Here is a 20,571-nt window from a genome sequence, read left to right as displayed (position 1 = left end):
TAAAAATATAGGTTGATAAACTAACCGTTAAACTTTTAGAGTCGCCAAAAGCGAACTTTTATCGTAGTAAATTTCTTACAGGAACCATAAAACTGGCAGTATTCTCATGTCACAAAAGGCTGGTAATGATAAACAGAAATGGTCGCACAAATTTCTGAAAATCATATTCAGCCTTCATTATTTGGCTAAAGTCACCTAAGAGAACATGCTCACAAAGGGCCGATACTGTGACCTCAATCCATGTATCTAATATGCTTAGCAATAGGACATTTGGTCTAGAGGTATGATTCTAGCTCTGGGTGCGAGAGGTCTCGATTTCAATTATTTGAATGTCCCATTGATATTTTTTGATGGTATGGTGCATTGATAAAAGCTTATAGGTATTGCATGTGAATTTTTCTTTGGTCTGGTTTTAGAACAAATCACATTCAGTAATTTCTAAAAATTACCTAGTCTATATTACATACAACCAAACTCTCCAAAAAAATTATGTACTAAGATCGAAAAGTCAACTGATTGAACTATAGCCATGTACAACTTTTAATCCTAGTTATGTTTGGGAAAACATAAAATATTGTACAATGGGTAAACTTTTAGACTCGTCAAAAGCAAACCCTTATTGTAGTAAATTTCTTACGGGAACCATTAAACTGATGGTTTTCTCTTGTCTCCAAAGGTTGGTAAAGGCTAAAAAATGGTCGCACAAATTTCTGAATATCATATTCAGCCTTCATTATTTGGCTATAGTCAACAAAGAGAAAATGCTCACAAAGGGCCGATACTGTGACCTTCAACCATGCATATAATATACTTAGCAATCGGGCATTTGATCTAGTGGTATGATTCTAGCTTTGGGTGCGAGAGGTCCGGAGTTCGATTCTCGGAATGCCCCATTGATATATTTTACAGTATGTTGTATTAATAGAAGCTTATATGTATTATTGCATGTGAATTTCTCTTTGGTATGATTTTGGAACAAATCAGATTCAGTAATTTCTACGAATTATCTAACTATATTACATACAACCAACATCTCCAAAACATTTATGTACTAAGTCCGAAGAACAGTCAACTGATTGATCTATAGCTATGTACAAATTTTAATCCTAGTTATGTTTGGGAAAACATAAAATATTTTACACTGAGTGAATGATCTTCAAAAATGAAAAAAAAAAGTTTAAAAAACTACTCGTTAAACTTTTAGACTCGGTAGAAGCAAACCTTTATTGTAGTAAATTTCTTACAGGAACCATCAAACTGGTTGTTTTCGCTTGTCTCCAAAGGTTGGTAAAGACTAAACAAAATGGTCGCACAGATTTCTGAATATCATATTCAGCCTTCATTATTTGGCTAAAGTCAACTAAGAGAACATGCTCACATAGAGCCAATACTGTGACCTTCAACGATGCATCTAATATGCTTAGCAATCGGGCATTTGGTCTAGTGGTATGATTCTCGCTTTGGGTGCGAGAGGTCCCGAGTTCGATTCTCAGAATGCCTCACTGATGTTTTTTGTTACTATGGTGCATTGATGGAAGCTTATAGGTATTGCATGTGAATTTTTCTTTGGTATGGTTTTAGAGCAAAACACATTCAGTAATTTCTAAAAATTACCTAGTCTATATATATTACATATAACCAACTTCTCCAAAAACATTATGTACTAAGTCCGAAAAATCAACTGATTAAACTATAGCCATGTACAACTTTTAATCCTAGTTAAGTTTGGGAAAACATAAAATATTGTACACTTAGTAAACGATTTAAAAAAAAAAAAAGGTTTGAAAAACTACACGTTAAACTTTAAGACTCGTCAAAAGCCAACCCTTATTGTAGTAAATTTCTTACAGGAACCATCAAACTGGTTGTTTTTTCTTGTCTCCAAAGGCTGGTAAAGACTAAAAAATGGTCGCACAGATTTCTGAATATCATATTCAGCTTTCATTATTTGGCTAAAGTCAACTAATAGAACATGTTCACAAATGGCCAATAGTGTGACCTTCAACCATGCATCTAATATGCATACAAATCGGGCATTTGGTATAGTGGTAAGATTCTCGCTTTGGGTGCGAGAGGTCCCGAGTTCGATTCTCGGAATGCCCCATTGATATTTTTTCATAGCATGGTGCACTGATAAAAGCTTATAGGTATTGCATGTGAATTTTTCTCTGGTCTGGTATTGGAACAAATCAGATTCGGTAATTTCTAAGAATTACATTGTCTATATTACATACAACCAACCTCTCCAAAAAAATTATGTACTAAGTCCGAAAAATCAATTGACTGAACTATTGCCATGTACAACTTTTAATCCTAGTTATGTTTGGGAAAACATAAAATATTGTACACTGAGTAAACGATCTTCAAAAATGAAAAAACAATAGTTTGAAAAACAAACCGTTAAACTTTTAGACTCGTCAGAAGCAAACCTTTATTGTAGTAAATTTCTTACAGGAACCATCAAACTGGTTGTTTTCTCTTGTCTCCAATGGCCGGTAAAGACTAAACAAAACGGTCGCACAGATTTCAGAATATCATATTCACCTTCATTATTTGGCTAAAGTCAACTAAGATAATATGCTCACAAAGAGCCAATACTGTGACCTTCAACCATGCATCTAATATGCTTAGCAATCGGGCATTTGGTCTAGTGGTATGATTCTCGCTTTGGGTGAGAGAGGTCCCGAGTTCGATTCTCGGAATTCCCCATTGATATTTTTGAAAGTATGGTGCATTAATAGAAGCTTATAGGCATTGCACGTGAATTTTTCTTTGGTCTGGATTTAGAACAAAACACATTCAGTAATTTCTAAAAATTACCTAGTCTATATTACATACTACCAACCTCTCCAAAAAAATTCTGTACTAAGTCCGAAAAGTCAACTGATTGAACTATAACCATTTACAACTTTTAATCCAAGTTATGTTTGGGAAAACATAAAATATTGTACGCTGAGTAAACGAACTCCAAAAATGAAAAAAAAAATAGTTTGAAAAACTAACCACTAAACTTTTAGACTCGTCAAAATCAAACACTTATTGTTGTAAATTTCTTATAGGAACCATCAAACTGGTTGTTTTGTCTTGTCTCCAAAGGCTGGTAAAGACTAAAAAATGGTCGCACAGATTTCTGAATATCATATTCAGCCTTCATTATTTGGCTAAAGTCAACTAATAGAACATGCTCACAAATAGGCAATAGTGTAACCTTCAACCATGCATCTAATATGATTACCAATCGGGCATTTTGTCTGGTGGTATGATTCTCTTTTTGGGAGCGAGAGGTCCCGAGTTCGATTCTCGGAATGCCTCATTGATATTTTTTGAGAGTATGGTGCATTGATAAAAGCTTATAGGTATTGCATGTGAATTTTTCTCTGGTCTGGTATTGGAACAAATCAGATTCGGTAATTTCTAAGAATTACATTGTCTATATTACATACAACCAACCTCTCCAAAAAAATTATGTACTAAGTCCGAAAAATCAACTGACTGAACTATTGCCATGTCGGTCGCACAGATTTCAGAATATCATATTCAGTCTTCATTATTTGGCTAAAGTCAACTAAGAGAACATGCTCGAAAAGGCCAATACTGTGACATTCAACCATGCATCTAATATGCTTAGAAATCGGGCATTTGGTCTAGTGGTATGATTCTCGCTTTGGGTGCGAGAGGTCCCGAGTTCGATTCTCGGAATGCCCCATTGATATTTTTGAAAGTATGTTGCATTGATAGAAGCATATAGGTATTGCATGTGAATTTTTCTTTGGTCTGATTTTAGAACAAATCACATTCAGTAATTTCTAAAAATTACCTAGTCTATATTACATACAACCAACCTCTCTAAAAACATTACGTACTAAGTCCGAAAAATCAACTGATTGAACTATAGCCATGTACAAATTTTAATCCTGGTTATGTTTGGGAAAACATAAAATATTGTACACTAAGTAAATGGTCTTCAAAAATGAAAAAAAAATAGTTTGAAAAACTACCCGTTAAACTTTTAGACTCGTCAAAAGCAAACCCTTATTGTAGTAAATTTCTCACAGGAACCATCAAACTGGTTGTTTTTTCTTGTCTCCAAAGGCTTGTAAAAACTAACAAAATGGTCGCATAGACTTCTGAATATAGACTTCTGAATATCATATTCAGCCTTCATTATTTGGCTAAAGTCAACTAAGAGAACATGCTCACAAAGAGCCAATACTATGACCTTCAACCTTGCATCTAATATGCTTAGCAATCGGGCATTTGGTCTAGTGGTATGATTCTCGCTTTGGGTGCGAGAGGTCCCGAGTTCGATTCCCGGAATGCCCCATTGATATTTTTGAAATTATGTTGCATTGATAGAAGCTTATAGGTATTGCATGTGAATTTTTCTTTGGTCTGGGTTTAGAACAAATCACATTCAGTAATTTCTAAAAATTACCAAGTCTATATTACATACAACCAACTTCTCCAAAAACATTATGTACTTATTCCGAAAAATCAACTGACTAAACTATAGCCATGTACAACTTTAAATCCTAGTTATGTTTGGGAAAACATAAAATATTGTACACTGAGTAAACGATCTTCAAAAATGAAAAAAAAAAGTTTGAAAAACTACCCGTTAAATTTGTAGACTCGTCAAAAGCAAACCCTTATTGTCTCCAACTGGTTGTTTTTTCTTGTCTCCAAATGCTAGCAAAGACTAAAAAATGGTCGGACATATTTCTGAATATCATATTCAGCTATCATTATTTTGCTAAAGTCAACTAATAGAACATGCTCACAAATGGCCAATAGTGTGACCTTCAACCATGCATCTAATATGCATACAAATCGGGCATTTGGTCTAGTGGTATGATTCTCGCTTTGGGTGCGAGAGGTCCCGAGTTCGATTCTCGGAATGCCCCATTGATATTTTTTGATAGCATGGTGCACTGATAAAAGCTTATAGGTATTGCATGTGAATTTTTCTCTGGTCTGGTATTGGAACAAATCAGATTCGGTAATTTCTAAGAATTACATTGTCTATATTACATACAACCAACCTCTCCAAAAAAATTATGTACTAAGTCCGAAAAATCAATTGACTGAACTATTGCCATGTACAACTTTTAACCCTAGTTATGTTTGGGAAAACATAAAATATTGTACACTGAGTAAACGATCTTCAAAAATGAAAAAAAAAAATAGTTTGAAAAACAAACCGTTAAACTTTTAGACTCGTCAGAAGCCAACCTTTATTGTAGTAAATTTCTTACAGGAACCGTCAAACTGGTTGTTTTCTCTTGTCCCCAAAGGCCGGTAAAGACTAAACAAAACGGTCGCACAGATTTCAGAATATCATATTCACCTTCATTATTTGGCTAAAGTCAACTAAGAGAACATGCTCACAAAGAACCAATACTGTGACCTTCAACCATGCATCTAATATGCTTAGCAATCGGGCATTTGGTCTAGTGGTATGATTCTCGCTTTGGGTGAGAGAGGTCCCGAGTTCGATTCTCGGAATTCCCCAATGATATTTTTGAAAGTATGGTGCATTGATAGAAGCTTATAGGTATTGCATGTGAATTTTTCTTTGGTCTGGATTTAGAACAAAACACATTCAGTAATTTCTAAAAATTACCTTGTCTATATTACATACTACCAACCTCTCCAAAAAAATTCTGTACTAAGTCCGAAAAGTCAACTGATTGAACTATAACCATGTACAACTTTTAATCCAAGTTATGTTTGGGAAAACATAAAATATTGTACGCTGAGTAAACGAACTCCAAAAATGAAAAAAAAAAATAGTTTGAAAAACTACCCGTTAAACTTTTAGACTCGTCAAAAGCAAACACTTATTGTAGTAAATTTCTCACAGGAACCATCAATCTGGTTGTTTTTTCTTGTCTCCAAAGGCTTGTAAAAACTAACAAAATGGTCGCATAGACTTCTGAATATAGACTTTTGAATATCATATTCAGCCTTCATTATTTGGCTAAAGTCAACTAAGAGAACATGCTCACAAAGAGCCAATACTATGACCTTCAACCTTGCATCTAATATGCTTAGCAATCGGGCATTTGGTCAAGTGGTATGATTCTCGCTTTGGGTGCGAGAGGTCCCGAGTTCGATTCTAGGAATGTCCCATTGATATTTTTGAAATTATGTTGCATTGATAGAAGCTTATAGGTATTGCATGTGAATCTTTCTTTGGTCTGGTTTTAGAACAAATCACATTCAGTAATTTCTAAAAATTACCTAGTCTATATTACATACAACCAACTTCTCAAAAAAAATTATGTACTTAGTCCGAAAAATCAACTGATTAAACTATAGCCACGTACAACTTTTAATCCTAGTTATGTTTGGGAAAACATAAAATATTGTACACTGAGTTAACGATCTTCAAAAATGAAAAAAAAAAGTTTGAAAAACTACCTGTTAAACTTGTAGACTCGTCAAAAGCAAACCCTTATTGTAGTAAATTTCTTACAGGAACCATCAAACTGGTTGTTTTTTCTTGTCTCCAAAGGCTAGCAAAGACTAAAAAATGGTCTCACAGATTTCTGAATATCATATTCAGCTTTCATTATTTGGCTAAAGTCAACTAATAGAACATGTTCACAAATGGCCAATAGTGTGACCTTCAACCATGCATCTAATATGCATACAAATATGGCATTTGGTCTAGTGGTATGATTCTCGCTTTGGGTGCGAGAGGTCCCGAGTACGATTCTCGGAATGCCCCATTGATATTTTTTCATAGCATGGTGCACTGATAAAAGCTTATAGGTATTGCATGTGAATTTTTCTCTGGTCTGGTATTGGAACAAATCAGATTCGGTAATTTCTAAGAATTACATTGTCTATATTACATACAACCAACCTCTCCAAAAAAATTATGTACTAAGTCCGAAAAATCAATTGACTGAACTATTGCCATGTACAACTTTTAATCCTAGTTATGTTTGGGAAAACATAAAATATGGTACACTGAGTAAACGATCTTCAAAAATGAAAAAACAATAGTTTGAAAAACAAACCGTTAAATTTTAGACTCGTCAGAAGCAAACCTTAATTGTAGAAAATTTCTTACAGGAACCATCAAACTGGTTGTTTTCTCTTGTCTCCAATGGCCGGTAAAGACTAAACAAAACGGTCGCACAGATTTCAGAATATCATATTCACCTTCATTATTTGGCTAAAGTCAACTAAGATAATATGCTCACAAAGAGCCAATACTGTGAACTTCAACCATGCATCTAATTTGCTTAGCAATCGGGCATTTGGTCTAGTGGTATGATTCTCGCTTTGGGTGAGAGAGGTCCCGAGTTCGATTCTCGGAATTCCCCATTGATATTTTTGAAAGTATGGTGCATTGATAGAAGCTTATAGGCATTGCACGTGAATTTTTCTTTGGTCTGGATTTAGAACAAAACACATTCAGTAATTTCTAAAAATTACCTAGTCTATATTACATACTACCAACCTCTCCAAAAAAATTCTGTACTAAGTCCGAAAAGTCAACTGATTGAACTATAACCATGTACAACTTTTAATCCAAGTTATGTTTGGGAAAACATAAAATATTGTACGCTGAGTAAACGAACTCCAAAAATGAAAAAAAAATAGTTTGAAAAACTAACCATTAAACTTTTAGACTCGTCAAAATCAAACCATTATTGTTGTAAATTTCTTATAGGAACCATCAAACTGGTTGTTTTGTCTTGTCTCCAAAGGCTGGTAAAGACTAAAAAATGGTCGCACAGATTTCTGAATATCATATTCAGCCTTCATTATTTGGCTAAAGTCAACTAATAGAACATGCTCACAAATAGGCAATAGTGTAACCTTCAACCATGCATCTAATATGATTACCAATCGGGCATTTTGTCTGGTGGTATGATTCTCTTTTTGGGAGCGAGAGGTCCCGAGTTCGATTCTCGGAATGCCCCATTGATATTTTTTGATAGTATGGTGCATTGATAAAAGCTTATAGGTATTGCATGTGAATTTTTCTCTGGTCTGGTATTGGAACAAATCAGATTCGGTAATTTCTAAGAATTACATTGTCTATATTACATACAACCAACCTCTCCAAAAAAATTATGTACTAAGTCCGAAAAATCAACTGACTGAACTATTGCCATGTCGGTCGCACAGATTTCAGAATATCATATTCAGCCTTCATTATTTGGCTAAAGTCAACTAAGAGAACATGCTCGAAAAGAGCCAATACAGTGACATTCAACCATGCATCTAATATGCTTAGAAATCGGGCATTTGGTCTAGTGGTATGATTCTCGCTTTGGGTGCGAGAGGTCCCGAGTTAGATTCTCGGAATGCCCCATTGATATTTTTGAAAGTATGTTGCATTGATAGAAGCATATAGGTATTGCATGTGAATTTTTCTTTGGTCTGATTCTAGAACAAATCACATTCAGTAATTTCTAAAAATTACCTAGTCTATATTACATACAACCAACCTCTCCAAAAACATTACGTACTAAGTCCGAAAAATCAACTGATTGAACTATAGCCATGTACAACTTTTAATCCTGGTTATGTTTGGGAAAACATAAAATATTGTACACTGAGTAAATGGTCTTCAAAAATGAAAAAAAAATAGTTTGAAAAACTACCCGTTAAACTTTTAGACTCGTCAAAAGCAAACCCTTATTGTAGTAAATTTCTCACAGGAACCATCAAACTGGTTGTTTTTACTTGTCTCCAAAGGCTTGTAAAAACTAACAAAATGGTCGCATAGACTTCTGAATATAGAATTCTGAATATCATATTCAGCCTTCATTATTTGGCTAAAGTCAACTAAGAGAACATGCTCACAAAGAGCCAATACTATGACCTTCAACCTTGCATCTAATATGCTTAGCAATCGGGCATTTGGTCTAGTGGTATGATTCTCGCTTTGGGTGCGAGAGGTCCCGAGTTCGATTCTCGGAATGCCCCATTGATATTTTTGAAATTATGTTGCATTGATAGAAGCTTATAGGTATTGCATGTGAATTTTTCTTTGGTCTGGGTTTAGAACAAATCACATTCAGTAATTTCTAAAAATTACCAAGTCTATATTACATACAACCAACTTCTCCAAAAACATTATGTACTCATTCGGAAAAATCAACTGACTAAACTATAGCCATGTACAACTTTTAATCCTAGTTATGTTTGGGAAAACATAAAATATTGTACACTGAGTAAACGATCGATCTTCAAAAATGAAAAAAAAAAGTTTGAAAAACTACCCGTTAAATTTGTAGACTCGTCATAACCAAACCCTTATTGTAGTAAATTTCTTACAGGAACCATCAAACTGGTTGTTTTTTCTTGTCTCTAAATGCTAGCAAAGACTAAAAAATGGTCGGACATATTTCTGAATATCATATTCAGCTATCATTATTTGGCTAAAGTCAACTAATAGAACATGCTCACAAATGGCCAATAGTGTGACCTTCAACCATGCATCTAATATGCATACAAATCTGGCATTTGGTCTAGTGGTATGATTCTCGCTTTGGGTGAGAGAGGTCCCGAGTTCGATTCTCGGAATGCCCCATTGATATTTTTTGATAGCATGGTGCACTGATAAAAGCTTATAGGTATTGCATGGGAATTTTTCTCTGGTCTGGTATTGGAACAAATCGGATTCGGTAATTTCTAAGAATTACATTGTCTATATTACATACAACCAACCTCTCCAAAAAAATTATGTACTAAGTCCGTAAAATCAATTGACTGAACTATTGCCATGTACAACTTTTAACCCTAGTTATGTTTGGGAAAACATAAAAAATTGTACACTGAGTAAACGATCTTCAAAAATGAAAAAAAAAATAGTTTGAAAAACAAACCGTTAAACTTTTAGACTCGTCAGAAGCAAACCTTTATTGTAGTAAATTTCTTACAAGAACCATCAAACTGGTTGTTTTCTCTTGTCCCCAAAGGCAGGTAAAGACTAAACGAAACGGTCGCACAGATTTCAGAATATCATATTCACCTTCATTATTTGGCTAAAGTCAACTAAGAGAACATGCTCACAAAGAACCAATACTGTGAACTTCAACCATGCATCTAATATGCTTAGCAATCAGGCATTTGGTCTAGTGGTATGATTCTCGCTTTGGGTGAGAGAGGTCCCGAGTTCGATTCTCGGAATTCCCCATTGATATTTTTGATAATATGGTGCATTGATAGAAGCTTATAGGTATTGCATGTGAATTTTTCTTTGGTCTGGATTTAGAACAAAACACATTCAGTAATTTCTAAAAATTACCTAGTCTATATTACATACTACCAACCTCTCCAAAAAAATTCTGTACTAAGTCCCAAAAGTCAACTGATTGAATTATAGCCATGTACAACTTTTAATCCAAGTTATGTTTGGGAAAACCTAAAATATTGTACGCTGAGTAAACGAACTCCAAAAATGAAAAAAAAAATAGTTTGAAAAACTAACCATTAAACTTTTAGACTCGTCAGAATCAAACCCTTATTGTTGTAAATTTCTTATAGGAACCATCAAACTGGTTGTTTTGTCTTGTCTCCAAAGGCTGGTAAAGACTATAAAATGGTCGGACAGATTTCTGAATATCATATTCAGCTTTCATTATTTGGCTAAAGTCAACTAATTGAACATGCTCACAAATGGCCAATAGTGTGACCTTCAACCATGCATCTAATATGCATAAAAATCGGGCATTTGGTCTAGTGGTATGATTCTCGCTTTGGGTGCGAGAGGTCCCGAGTTCGATTCTCGGAATGCCCCATTGATATTTTTTGATAGCATGGTGCACTGATAAAAGCTTATAGGTATTGCGTGTGAATTTTTCTCTGGAATGGTATTGGAACAAATCAGATTCGGTAATTCCTAAGAATTACATTGTCTATATTACATACAACCAACCTCTCCAAAAAAATTATGTACTGAGTCCGAAAAATCAATTGACTGAACTATAGCCATGTACAACTTTTAATCCTAGTTATGTTTGGGAAAACATAAAATATTGTACACTGAGTAAATGGTCTTCAAAAATGAAAAAAAAATAGTTTGAAAAACTACCCGTTAAACTTTTAGACTCGTCAAAAGCAAACCCTTATTGTAGTAAATTTCTCACAGGAACCATCAAACTGGTTGTTTTTTCTTGTCTCCAAAGGCTTGTAAAAACTAACAAAATGGTCGCATAGACTTCTGAATATAGACTTCTGAATATCATATTCAGCCTTCATTATTTGGCTAAAGTCAACTAAGAGAACATGCTCACAAAGAGCCAATACTATGACCTTCAACCTTGCATCTAATATGCTTAGCAATCGGGCATTTGGTCTAGTGGTATGATTCTCGCTTTGGGTGCGAGAGGTCCCGAGTTCGATTCTCGGAATGCCCCATTGATATTTTTGAAATTATGTTGCATTGATTGAAGCTTATAGGTATTGCATGTGAATTTTTCTTTGGTCTGGGTTTAGAACAAGTCACATTGAGTAATTTCTAAAAATTACCATGTCTATATTACATACAACCAACTTCTCCAAAAACATTATGTACTAATTCCGAAAAATCAACTGACTAAACTATAGCCATGTACAACTTTTAATCCTAGTTATGTTTGGGAAAACATAAAATATTGTACACTGAGTAAACGAACTCCAAAAATGAAAAAAAAAATAGTTTGAAAAACTAACCATTAAACTTTTATACTCGTCAGAATCAAACCCTTATTGTTGTAAATTTCTTATAGGAACCATCAAACTGGTTGTTTTGTCTTGTCTCCAAAGGCTGGTAAAGACTATAAAATGGTCGCACAGATTTCTGAATATCATATTCAGCTTTCATTATTTGGCTAAAGTCAACTAATTGAACATGCTCACAAATGGCCAATAGTGTGACCTTCAACCATGCATCTAATATGCATAAAAATCGGGCATTTGGTCTAGTGGTATGATTCTCGCTTTGGGTGCGAGAGGTCCCGAGTTCGATTCTCGGAATGCCCCATTGATATTTTTTGATAGCATGGTGCACTGATAAAAGCTTATAGGTATTGCATGTGAATTTTTCTCTGGTATGGTATTGGAACAAATCAGATTCGGTAATTCCTAAGAATTACATTGTCTATATTACATACAACCAACCTCTCCAAAAAAATTATGTACTGAGTCCGAAAAATCAATTGACTGAACTATAGCCATGTACAACTTTTAATCCTAGTTATGTTTGGGAAAACATAAAATATTGTACACTGAGTAAATGGTCTTCAAAAATGAAAAAAAAATAGTTTGAAAAACTACCCGTTAAACTTTTAGACTCGTCAAAAGCAAACCCTTATTGTAGTAAATTTCTCACAGGAACCATCAAACTGGTTGTTTTTTCTTGTCTCCAAAGGCTTGTAAAAACTAACAAAATGGTCGCATAGACTTCTGAATATAGACTTCTGAATATCATATTCAGCCTTCATTATTTGGCTAAAGTCAACTAAGAGAACATGCTCACAAAGAGCCAATACTATGACCTTCAACCTTGCATCTAATATGCTTAGCAATCGGGCATTTGGTCTAGTGGTATGATTCTCGCTTTGGGTGCGAGAGGTCCCGAGTTCGATTCTCGGAATGCCCCATTGATATTTTTGAAATTATGTTGCATTGATTGAAGCTTATAGGTATTGCATGTGAATTTTTCTTTGGTATGGGTTTAGAACAAATCACATTCAGTAATTTCTAAAAATTACCATGTCTATATTACATACAACCAACTTCTCCAAAAACATTATGTACTAATTCCGAAAAATCAACTGACTAAACTATAGCCATGTACAACTTTTAATCCTAGTTATGTTTGGAAAAACATAAAATATTGTACACTGAGTAAACGAACTCCAAAAATGAAAAAAAAAATAGTATGAAAAACTAACCATTAAACTTTTAGACTCGTCAGAATCAAACCCTTATTGTTGTAAATTTCTTATAGGAACCATCAAACTGGTTGTTTTGTCTTGTCTCCAAAGGCTGGTAAAGACTATAAAATGGTCGCACAGATTTCTGAATATCATATTCAGCTTTCATTATTTGGCTAAAGTCAACTAATTGAACATGCTCACAAATGGCCAATAGTGTGACCTTCAACCATGCATCTAATATGCATAAAAATCGGGCATTTGGTCTAGTGGTATGATTCTCGCTTTGGGTGCGAGAGGTCCCTAGTTCGATTCTCGGAATGCCCCATTGATATTTTTTGATAGCATGGTGCACTGATAAAAGCTTATAGGTATTGCGTGTGAATTTTTCTCTGGTATGGTATTGGAACAAATCAGATTCGGTAATTCCTAAGAATTACATTGTCTATATTACATACAACCAACCTCTCCAAAAAAATTATGTACTGTGTCCGAAAAATCAATTGACTGAACTATAGCCATGTACAACTTTTAATCCTAGTTATGTTTGGGAAAACATAAAATATTGTACACTGAGTAAATGGTCTTCAAAAATGAAAAAAAATAGTTTGAAAAACTACCCGTTAAACTTTTAGACTCGTCAAAAGCAAACCCTTATTGTAGTAAATTTCTCACAGGAACCATCAAACTGGTTGTTTTTTCTTGTCTCCAAAGGCTTGTAAAAACTAACAAAATGGTCGCATAGACTTCTGAATATATACTTCTGAATATCATATTCAGCCTTCATTATTTGGCTAAAGTCAACTAAGAGAACATGCTCACAAAGAGCCAATACTATGACCTTCAACCTTGCATCTAATATGCTTAGCAATCGGGCATTTGGTCTAGTGGTATGATTCTCGCTTTGGGTGCGAGAGGTCCCGAGTTCGATTCTCGGAATGCCCCATTGATATTTTTGAAATTATGTTGCATTGATTGAAGCTTATAGGTATTGCATGTGAATTTTTCTTTGGTCTGGGTTTAGAACAAGTCACATTGAGTAATTTCTAAAAATTACCATGTCTATATTACATACAACCAACTTCTCCAAAAACATTATGTACTAATTCCGAAAAATCAACTGACTAAACTATAGCAATGTACAACTATTAATCCTAGTTATGTTTGGGAAAACATAAAATATTGTACACTGAGTAAACGAACTCCAAAAATGAAAAAAAAAATAGTTTGAAAAACTTACCATTAAACTTTTAGACTCGTCAGAATCAAACCCTTATTGTTGTAAATTTCTTATAGGAACCATCAAACTGGTTGTTTTGTCTTGTCTCCAAAGGCTTGTAAAGACTATAAAATGGTCGCACAGATTTCTGAATATCATATTCAGCTTTCATTATTTGGCTAAAGTCAACTAATTGAACATGCTCACAAATGGCCAATAGTGTGACCTTCAACCATGCATCTAATATGCATAAAAATCGGGCATTTGGTCTAGTGGTATAATTCTCGCTTTGGGTGCGAGAGGTCCCGAGTTCGATTCTCGGAATGCCCCATTGATATTTTTTGATAGCATGGTGCACTGATAAAAGCTTATAGGTATTGCGTGTGAATTTTTCTCTGGTATGGTATTGGAACAAATCAGATTCGGTAATTCCTAAGAATTACATTGTCTATATTACATGCAACCAACCTCTCCAAAAAAATTATGTACTGATTCCGAAAAATCAATTGACTGAACTATAGCCATGTACAACTTTTAATCCTAGTTATGTTTGGGAAAACATAAAATATTGTACACTGAGTAAATGGTCTTCAAAAATGAAAAAAAAATAGTTTGAAAAACTACCCGTTAAACTTTTAGACTCGTCAAAAGCAAACCCTTATTTTAGTAAATTTCTCACAGGAACCATCAAACTGGTTGTTTTTTCTTGTCTCCAAAGGCTTGTAAAAACTAACAAAATGGTCGCATAGACTTCTGAATATAGACTTCTGAATATCATATTCAGCCTTCATTATTTGGCTAAAGTAAACTAAGAGAACATGCTCACAAAGAGCCAATACTATGACCTTCAACCTTGCATCTAATATGCTTAGCAATCGGGCATTTGGTCTAGTGGTATGATTCTCGCTTTGGGTGCGAGAGGTCCCGAGTTCGATTCTCGGAATGCCCCATTGATATTTTTGAAATTATGTTGCATTGATTGAAGCTTATAGGTATTGCATGTGAATTTTTCTTTGGTCTGGGTTTAGAACAAATCACATTCAGTAATTTCTAAAAATTACCATGTCTATATTACATACAACCAACTTCTCCAAAAACATTATGTACAAATTCCGAAAAATCAACTGACTAAACTATAGCCATGTACAACTTTTAATCCTAGTTATGTTTGGGAAAACATAAAATATTGTACACTGAGTAAACGATCTTCAAAAATGAAAAAAAAAAGTTTGAAAAACTACCCGTTAAATTTGTAGACCCGTCAAAAGCAAACCCTTATTGTAGTAAATTTCTTACAGGAACCATCAAACTGGTTGTTTTTTCTTGTCTCCAAATGCTAGCAAAGACTAAAAAATGGTCGGACATATTTCTGAATATCATATTCAGCTATCATTATTTGGCTAAAGTCAACTAATTGTACATGCTCACAAATGGCCAATAGTGTGACCTTCAACCATGCATCTAATATGCATAAAAATCGGGCATTTGGTCTAGTGGTATGATTCTCGCTTTGGGTGCGAGAGGTCCCGAGTTCGATTCTCGGAATGCCCCATTGATATTTTTTGATAGCATGGTGCACTGATAAAAGCTTATAGGTATTGCGTGTGAATTTTTCTCTGGTATGGTATTGGAACAAATCAGATTCGGTAATTCCTAAGAATTACATTGTCTATATTACATACAACCAACCTCTCCAAAAAAATTATGTACTGAGTCCGAAAAATCAATTGACTGAACTATAGCCATGTACAACTTTTAATCCTAGTTATGTTTGGGAAAACATAAAATATTGTACACTGAGTAAATGGTCTTCAAAAATGAAAAAAAAATAGTTTGAAAAACTACCCGTTAAACTTTTAGACTCGTCAAAAGCAAACCCTCATTGTAGTAAATTTCTCACAGGAACCATCAAACTGGTTGTTTTTTCTTGTCTCCAAAGGCTTGTAAAAACTAACAAAATGGTCGCATAGACTTCTGAATATAGACTTCTGAATATCATATTCAGCCTTCATTATTTGGCTAAAGTCAACTAAGAGAACATGCTCACAAAGAGCCAATACTATGACCTTCAACCTTGCATCTAATATGCTTAGCAATCGGGCATTTGGTCTAGTGGTATGATTCTCGCTTTGGGTGCGAGAGGTCCCGAGTTCGATTCTCGGAATGCCCCATTGATATTTTTGAAATTATGTTGCATTGATTGAAGCTTATAGGTATTGCATGTGAATTTTTCTTTGGTCTGGGTTTAGAACAAGTCACATTGAGTAATTTCTAAAAATTACCATGTCTATATTACATACAACCAACTTCTCCAAAAACATTATGTACTAATTCCGAAAAATCAACTGACTAAACTATAGCAATGTACAACTATTAATCCTAGTTATGTTTGGGAAAACATAAAATATTGTACACTGAGTAAACGAACTCCAAAAATGAAAAAAAAAATAGTTTGAAAAACTTACCATTAAACTTTTAGACTCGTCAGAATCAAACCCTTATTGTTGTAAATTTCTTATAGGAACCATCAAACTGGTTGTTTTGTCTTGTCTCCAAAGGCTTGTAAAGACTATAAAATGGTCGCACAGATTTCTGAATATCATATTCAGCTTTCATTATTTGGCTAAAGTCAACTAATTGAACATGCTCACAAATGGCCAATAGTGTGACCTTCAACCATGCATCTAATATGCATAAAAATCGGGCATTTGGTCTAGTGGTATAATTCTCGCTTTGGGTGCGAGAGGTCCCGAGTTCGATTCTCGGAATTCCCCATTGATATTTTTTGATAGCATGGTGCACTGATAAAAGCTTATAGGTATTGCGTGTGAATTTTTCTCTGGTATGGTATTGGAACAAATCAGATTCGGTAATTCCTAAGAATTACATTGTCTATATTACATGCAACCAACCTCTCCAAAAAAATTATGTACTGATTCCGAAAAATCAATTGACTGAACTATAGCCATGTACAACTTTTAATCCTAGTTATGTTTGGGAAAACATAAAATATTGTACACTGAGTAAATGGTCTTCAAAAATGAAAAAAAAATAGTTTGAAAAACTACCCGTTAAACAATTAGACTCGTCAAAAGCAAACCCTTATTGTAGTAACTTTCTCACAGGAACCATCAAACTGGTTGTTTTTTCTTGTCTCCAAAGGCTCGTTAAAACTAACAAAATGGTCGCATAGACTTCTGAATATAGACTTCTGAATATCATATTCAGCCTTCATTATTTGGCTAAAGTCAACTAAGAGAACATGCTCACAAAGAGCCAATACTATGACCTTCAACCTTGCATCTAATACGCTTAGCAATCGGGCATTTGGTCTAGTGGTATGATTCTCGCTTTGGGTGCGAGAGGTCCCGAGTTCGATTCTCGGAATGCCCCTTTGATATTTTTGAAATTATGTTGCATTGATAGAAGCTTATAGGTATTGCATGTGAATTTTTCTTTGGTCTGGTTTTAGAACAAATCACATTCAGTAATTTCTAAAAATTACCAAGTCTATATTACATACAACCAACTTCTCCCAAAACATTATGTACTTAGTCCGAAAAATCAACTGATTAAACTATAGCCATGTACAACTTTTAATCCTAGTTATGTTTAGGAAAACATAAAATATTGTACACTGAGTAAACGATCTTCAAAAATGAAAAAAAAAGTTTGAAAAACTACCCGTTAAACTTGTAGACTCGTCAAAAGCAAACCCTTATTGTAGTAAATTTCTTACAGGAACCATCAAACTGGTTGTTTTTTCTTGTCTCCAAATGCTAGCAAAGACTAAAAAATGGTCGCCCAGATTTCTGAATATCATATTCAGCTTTCATTATTTGGCTAAAGTCAACTAATTGAACATGCTCACAAATGGCCAATAGTGTGACCTTCAACCATGCATCTAATATGCATACAAATCGGGCATTTGGTCTAGTGGTATGATTCTCGCTTTGGGTGCGAGAGGTCCCGAGTTCGATTCTCGGAATGCCCCATTGATATTTTTTGATAGCATGGTGCACTGATAAAAGCTTATAGGTATTGCATGTGAATTTTTCTCTGGTCTGGTATTGGAACAAATCAGATTCGGTAATTCCTAAGAATTACATTGTCTATATTACATACAACCAACCTCTCCAAAAAAATTATGTACTGAGTCCGAAAAATCAATTGACTGAACTATTGCCTTGTACAACTTTTAATCCTAATTATGTTTGGGAAAACATAAAATATTGTACACTGAGTAAACGATCTTCAAAAATGAAAAAAAAAATAGTTTGAAAAACAAACCGTTAAACTTTTAGACTCGTAAGAAGAAAACCTTTATTGTAGTATATTTCTTACAGGAACCATCAAACTGATTGTTTTCTCTTGTCTCCAAAGGCCGGTTAAGACTAAACAAAACAGTCGCACAGATTTCAGAATATCATATTCACCTTCATTATTTGGCTAAAGTCAACTAAGAGAACATGCTCACAAAGAGCCAATACTGTGACCTTCAACCATGCATCTAATAAGCTTAGCAATCGGGCATTTGGTCTAGTGGTATGATTCTCGCTTTGGGTGAGAGAGGTCCCGAGTTCGATTCTCGGAATTCCCCATTGACAATTTTGAAAGTATGGTGCATTGATAGAAGCTTATAGGTATTGCATGTTAATTTTTCTTTGGTCTGGATTTAGAAAAAAACACATTTAGTAATTTCTAAAAATTACCTAGTCTATATTACATACAACCAACCTCTCCAAAAAAATTATGTACAAAGTCCGAAAAATCAATTGACAGAACTATTTCCATGTACAACTTTTAATCCTAGTTATGTTTGGGAAAACATAAAATATTGTACACTGAGTAAACGATCTTCTAAAATGAAAAAAAAATAGTTTGAAAAACAAACCGTTCAACTTTTAGACTCGTCAAAAGCAAACCCTTATTGTTGTAAATTTCTTATAGGAACCATCAAACTGGTTGTTTTGTCTTGTCTCCAAAGGCTGGTAAAGACTAAAAAATGGTCGCACAGATTTCTGAATATCATATTCAGACTTCATTATTTGGCTAAAGTCAACTAATAGAACATGCTCACAAATAGCCAGTAGTGTAACCTTCAACCATGCATCTAATATGATTACCAATCGTGCATTTTGTCTAGTGGTATGATTCTCTTTTTGGGTGCGAGAGGTCCCGAGTTCGATTCTCGGAATGCCCCATTGATATTTTTTGATAGTATGGTGCATTGATAAAAGCTTATAGGTATTGCATGTGAATTTTTCTCTGGTCTGGTATTGGAACAAATCAGATTCGGTAATTTCTAAGAATTACATTGTCTATATTACATACAACCAACCTCTCCAAAAAAATTATTTACTAAGTCCGAAAAATCAACTGAATGAACTATTGCCATGTCGGTCGCGCAGATTTCAGAATATCATATCCACCCTTCATTATTTGGCTAAAGTCAACTAAGAGAACATGCTCGAAGAGAGCCAATACTGTGACCTTCAACTATGCATCTAATATGCTTAGCAATCGGGCATTTGGTCTAGTGGTATTATTCTCGCTTTGGGTGCGAGAGGTCCCGAGTTCGATTCTCGGAATGCCCCATTGATAATTGTGAAAGTATGTTGCATTGATAGAAGCATATAGGTATTGCATGTGATTTTTTTGTTTGGTCTGGTTTTAGAACAAATCACATTCAGTAATTTCTAAAAATTACCTAGTCTATATTACATACAACCAACCTCTCTAAAAACATTATGTACTAACTCCGAAAAATCAACTGATTAAACTATAACCATGTACAACTTTTAATCCTAGTTAAGTTTGGGAAAACATAAAATATTGTACACTTAGTAAACGATTTTAAAAAATAAAAAAAAAGTTTGAAAAACTACACGTTAAACTTTTAGACTCGTCGAAAGCCAACCCTTATTGTAGTAAATTTCTTACAGGAACCAGCAAACTGGTTGTTTTTTCTTGTCTCCAAAGGCTGGTAAAGACTAACAAAATGGTCGCACAGATTTCTGAATATCATATTCAACCTTCATTATTTGGCTAAAGTCAACTAAGAGAACATGCTCACAAAGAGCCAATACTATGACCTTCAACCATGCATCTAATATGCTTAGCAATCGGGCATTTGGTCAAGTGGTATGATTCTCGCTTTGGGTGCGAGAGGTCCCGAATTCGATTCTAGGAATGCCCCATTGATATTTTTGAAATTATGTTGCATTGATAGAAGCTTATAGGTATTGCATGTGAATTTTTCTTTGGTCTGGTGTTAGAACAAATCACATTCAGTAAATTCTAAAAATTACCAAGTCTATATTACATACAACCAACTTCTCCCAAAACATTATGTACTTAGTCCGAAAAATCAACTGATTAAACTATAGCCATGTACAACTTTTAATCCTAGTTATGTTTGGGAAAACATAAAATATTGTACACTGAGTAAACGATCTTCAAAAA

General features: G+C 34.3%; 13 non-coding genes across 13 annotated transcripts; all 13 read left to right on the top strand.

Annotated features, from left to right (window-relative positions):
- Positions 1–3,633: 3,633 nt before the first annotated feature.
- TRNAP-UGG lies at positions 3,634–3,705 on the top strand. The gene has a single exon. It is a non-coding gene; the product is annotated as a tRNA-Pro (tRNA).
- A 1,127-nt stretch (positions 3,706–4,832) lies between these two features.
- On the top strand, positions 4,833–4,904 carry TRNAP-UGG. The gene has a single exon. It is a non-coding gene; the product is annotated as a tRNA-Pro (tRNA).
- Positions 4,905–8,880: 3,976 nt separating this feature from the next.
- TRNAP-UGG lies at positions 8,881–8,952 on the top strand. The gene has a single exon. It is a non-coding gene; the product is annotated as a tRNA-Pro (tRNA).
- Positions 8,953–10,696: 1,744 nt separating this feature from the next.
- On the top strand, positions 10,697–10,768 carry TRNAP-UGG. Its single transcript has one exon. It is a non-coding gene; the product is annotated as a tRNA-Pro (tRNA).
- A 547-nt stretch (positions 10,769–11,315) lies between these two features.
- On the top strand, positions 11,316–11,387 carry TRNAP-UGG. The gene has a single exon. It is a non-coding gene; the product is annotated as a tRNA-Pro (tRNA).
- Positions 11,388–11,919: 532 nt separating this feature from the next.
- TRNAP-UGG lies at positions 11,920–11,991 on the top strand. The gene has a single exon. It is a non-coding gene; the product is annotated as a tRNA-Pro (tRNA).
- Positions 11,992–12,538: 547 nt separating this feature from the next.
- On the top strand, positions 12,539–12,610 carry TRNAP-UGG. Its single transcript has one exon. It is a non-coding gene; the product is annotated as a tRNA-Pro (tRNA).
- Positions 12,611–13,760: 1,150 nt separating this feature from the next.
- Positions 13,761–13,832, top strand: TRNAP-UGG. The gene has a single exon. It is a non-coding gene; the product is annotated as a tRNA-Pro (tRNA).
- Positions 13,833–14,983: 1,151 nt separating this feature from the next.
- TRNAP-UGG lies at positions 14,984–15,055 on the top strand. The gene has a single exon. It is a non-coding gene; the product is annotated as a tRNA-Pro (tRNA).
- Positions 15,056–15,585: 530 nt separating this feature from the next.
- On the top strand, positions 15,586–15,657 carry TRNAP-UGG. The gene has a single exon. It is a non-coding gene; the product is annotated as a tRNA-Pro (tRNA).
- A 547-nt stretch (positions 15,658–16,204) lies between these two features.
- TRNAP-UGG lies at positions 16,205–16,276 on the top strand. The gene has a single exon. It is a non-coding gene; the product is annotated as a tRNA-Pro (tRNA).
- A 1,151-nt stretch (positions 16,277–17,427) lies between these two features.
- TRNAP-UGG lies at positions 17,428–17,499 on the top strand. Its single transcript has one exon. It is a non-coding gene; the product is annotated as a tRNA-Pro (tRNA).
- A 529-nt stretch (positions 17,500–18,028) lies between these two features.
- Positions 18,029–18,100, top strand: TRNAP-UGG. The gene has a single exon. It is a non-coding gene; the product is annotated as a tRNA-Pro (tRNA).
- Positions 18,101–20,571: the final 2,471 nt, after the last annotated feature.

The sequence above is a fragment of the Brassica napus genome, chromosome C7 (assembly GCF_020379485.1).
Source record: "Brassica napus cultivar Da-Ae chromosome C7, Da-Ae, whole genome shotgun sequence".
Lineage (NCBI taxonomy): Eukaryota > Viridiplantae > Streptophyta > Magnoliopsida > Brassicales > Brassicaceae > Brassica > Brassica napus.
The sequence above is the reverse complement of the archived record's forward strand: the minus strand, read 5'-3'. Positions and strand labels throughout refer to the sequence as shown.